The sequence below is a fragment of the Oncorhynchus gorbuscha genome, linkage group LG04 (assembly GCF_021184085.1).
Source record: "Oncorhynchus gorbuscha isolate QuinsamMale2020 ecotype Even-year linkage group LG04, OgorEven_v1.0, whole genome shotgun sequence".
NCBI lineage: Eukaryota > Metazoa > Chordata > Actinopteri > Salmoniformes > Salmonidae > Oncorhynchus > Oncorhynchus gorbuscha.
In genome coordinates, this window is record NC_060176.1 from 9,667,141 (window position 1) to 9,671,364 (window position 4,224).

Genomic DNA, 4,224 nt, shown 5'->3' on the forward strand with positions numbered 1-4,224 from the left:
TTCTTCTTTAATGGAATCACTAAGCCCTTCATGTCCAGGTAGGACCCTGGCTCTATCACTACTGTACTGTGGCTGTTGTGTATGTGCCTGGCAGCACCTGCCTCCTCTCAGACCTGGACCTGTTTAAAGATACAATCCGGGATCTTAAGCAAAACAAAATCTTAACATAGTGAACGAATTGGATTTGTAACATAGCACACAAATTGGATTTGTAACATAGCACACAAATTGGATTTGTAACATAGCACATGAATTGGATTTGTAACATAGCACACAAATTGGATTTGTAACATAGAACATGAATTGGATTTGTAACATAGAACATGAATTGGATTTGTAACATAGCACACAAATTGGATTTGTAACGTAGCACACAAATTGGATTTGTAACATAGAACATGAATTGGATTTGTAACATAGCACACAAATTGGATTTGTAACATAGCACACAAATTGGATTTGTAACATAGCACACAAATTGGATTTGTAACATAGAAAATGAATTCCAATTTGTAAGTCGCTCTGGATAAGAGCGTCTGCTAAATGACTTAAATGTAAATGTAAATGGATTTGTAACATAGCACACAAATTGGATTTGTAACATAGCACATGAATTGGATTTGTAACATAGCACACAAATTGGATTTGTAACATAGCACACAAATTAGATTTGTAACATAGCACATGAATTGGATTTGTAACATAGCACACAAATTGGATTTGTAACATAGCACACAAATTGGATTTGTAACATAGCACACAAATTGGATTTGTAACATAGCACATGAATTGGATTTGTAACATAGCACACAAATTGGATTTGTAACATAGAACATGAATTGGATTTGTAACATAGAACATGAATTGGATTTGTAACATAGCACACAAATTGGATTTGTAACGTAGCACACAAATTGGATTTGTAACATAGAACATGAATTGGATTTGTAACATAGCACACAAATTGGATTTGTAACATAGCACACAAATTGGATTTGTAACATAGCACACAAATTGGATTTGTAACATAGCACACAAATTGGATTTGTAACATAGCACACAAATTGGATTTGTAACATAGAAAATGAATTCCAATTTGTAAGTCGCTCTGGATAAGAGCGTCTGCTAAATGACTTAAATGTAAATGTAAATGGATTTGTAACATAGCACACAAATTGGATTTGTAACATAGCACACAAATTGGATTTGTAACATAGCACACAAATTAGATTTGTAACATAGCACACAAATTGGATTTGTAACATAGCACACAAATTGGATTTGTAACATAGCACAGGAATTGGATTTGTAACATAGCACACAAATTGGATTTGTAACATAGCACACAAATTGGATTTGTAACATAGCACACAAATTGGATTTGTAACATAGCACACAAATTGGATTTGTAACATAGCACACAAATTGGATTTGTAACATAGCACACGAATTGGATTTGTAACATAGCACACAAATTGGATTTGTAACATAGCACACGAATTGGATGATGGAGCATCACTTTAATATTCCAGTGGTGTTAAGTGGAGTAATGCAACCCAATCAGTCTCTTCTGGCAGCAGCAGCACTGCTGTCAGCCCTAATCTATGGGCAGCAGTGTATAGCGGCCTATACATTAAGGACTGTGCATTAAGGACTATACATTAAGGACTGTGCATTAAAACACCATTCAAAAGTTATGAGGTGGCACTGTCACATATTATCGTTTGGGCCAGATGCCATGGTGAAGACAGTGCCCTCCCGGAAATAATACCTTAAGTGCTGGTGCAAAAGCTGACCCAGAAACAAGCTTTCCCCTGCACAGTACATAACATCCCCCTCGGTCCCTCCCCTCCTCACTGCAGGCCCTGCCAATACTAGCAACTCCCTTACCGGTGGAGCACCATAGTTTAGGTACACGCCCTTTCATGTGACACTCAGTTAAGAGTACTGACCTTGATGTGTGTTGTAGAACTGAAGAGAGCTGTGGGGGTGTTCTAGTGCTCTGTTCCTTCACGTTTGTATTCTAAGCTCCCTCGCTTATAATCTCTCTCTCTCTCTTTCCCTCTCCCTCCTTCTCTCCCTCCCGCTCATCTCTCCCCTGCAGTGGATAGCCTTCGCCTCCCTGTTCTTCATCCTGGTTTCCATCACCACCTTCTGCCTGGAGACACACGAGGCCTTCAACCCCATCATCAACCGGACGGAAATTGACCCGCTGGACAACAGCACGCGGGTCTACCAGGAGACTGAGACCGTGGTCTTCCTCACCTATATTGAGGGGTCTGTGTGCTGTGGTTTACATTTGAGTTCATAATGCGAGTGACGTTCTGTCCGAGCAAGCTGGAGTTTTTCCGTAACACCCTCAACATCATCGACTTTATTGCCATCATGCCCTTCTACCTGGAGGTGGGGCTGAGTGGGCTCTCTTCAAGGCGGCTAAGGATGTACTGGGTTTCCTACGCGTGGTACGCTTTGTCCGGATCCTCCGGATCTTTAAGCTGACTAGGCACTTTGTGGGACTGCGTGTCCTGGGTCATACACTCCGAGCCAGCACCAATGAGTTCCTGCTACTAATCATCTTCCTTGCCCTGGGTGTGCTCATCTTCGCCACTATGATCTACTATGCTGAAAGAATTGGTGCCAAGCCCAATGACCCCCGAGCCAGCGAGCACACGCACTTCAAGAACATTCCTATTGGATTCTGGTGGGCGGTGGTGACAATGACACCCTGGGCTATGGAGACATGTACCCTCAGACATGGTCTGGCATGCTGGTGGGAGCGCTGTGTGCTCTGGCTGGTGTGCTGACTATCGCCATGCCAGTGCCTGTTATTGTCAATAACTTTGGGATGTATTACTCCCTGGCGATGGCCAAGCAGAAGTTACCAAAGAAAAAGAACAAGCATATCCCCGCGCCCCACTTCTGGGCTCCCCAATTACTGTAAGTCGGAGGTAACCTCACCTCACCACAGCACGCAGGACGACACATGGCCCCTGGCCCCACAAGAACCACCAGAAGAGAGCTTAGAAATAAACAGAGAAGGTAGGAAAACTTTCTGCCAAATGTCCATCTGAATCTCAATGAAAAGAAAAGAAATGCTCGAAGAACTGACTGAACTCCCCTGCCTTCGCACCACCTCCTCCTTCTCCTACTCATCCTCCTCTCGCCACCTCCTCCTTCTCCTACTCATCCTCCTCTCTCCACCTCCTCCTTCTCCTACTCATCCTCCTCTCTCCACCTCCTCCTTCTCCTCCTCATCCTCCTCTCTCCACCTCCTCCTTATCCTACTCATCCTCCTCTCTCCACCTCCTCCTTCTCCTACTCATCCTCCTCTCTCCACCTCCTCCTCCTCCTACACATCCTCCTCTCTCCCACCTCCTCCTTCTCCTACTCATCCTCCTCTCTCCACCTCCTCCTTCTCCTACTCATCCTCCTCTCTCCACCACCTCCTCCTTCTCCTACTCATCCTCCTCTCTCCACCTCCTCCTCCCTCTCTCCACCTCCTCCCTCCTCTCTCCACCTCCTCCTCCCTCTCCTCCTCCTCCTCCTCCTGCTAACTCACCAGTCAGAAAAACAGCCATTCTCCACCAGGAGCCATTGAATGTGGAGAGCCCCTACATGGCAGTATGTTGACCAGTGACCCTCCACACATACAAATACGTTATCAACTCCACTGCCCACTCGCCAGACATTATCAACTCATACCACACTAGACCAAATCTCATACCACACCAGATCAAACCTCATGCCAGAACAGACCAAACCTCATACCATACCACACCACACCAAACCTCACACCACACCAGACCAAACCTCATACCACACCAGACCAAACCTCACACCACACCAGACCAAACCTCATACCACATCAGACCAAGCCTCATGCCAGATCAGACCAAACCTCATACCACCAGACCAAACCTCATGCCAGATCAGACCAAACCTCATACCACACCAGACCAAACCTCATGCCAGATCAGACCAAACCTCATACCACACCAGACCAAACCTCATGCCAGATCAGACCAAATCTCATACCACACCAGACCAATCTCCCCCTCAATTACCTTTTCATCTCTACCCTGACTAGTTTAATGCAGTGATAAAAACACTAAAAGTAACACAGTGGCACATACAGTAGCCAGCCATCCCGACCACAGATGTTAAATAGCGTATTTCCTCCACTCAGATGGAAAATACATCACAATTTATGAATCACACATAAGA

At 44.6% G+C, this 4,224-nt stretch overlaps 1 pseudogene; it reads left to right on the plus strand.

Moving 5' to 3' along the window:
• LOC124033466 overlaps positions 1–3,071 on the plus strand; it is a 6,187-nt pseudogene extending 3,116 nt beyond the window's left edge.
• The last annotated feature ends 1,153 nt before the right edge of the window (positions 3,072–4,224 follow it).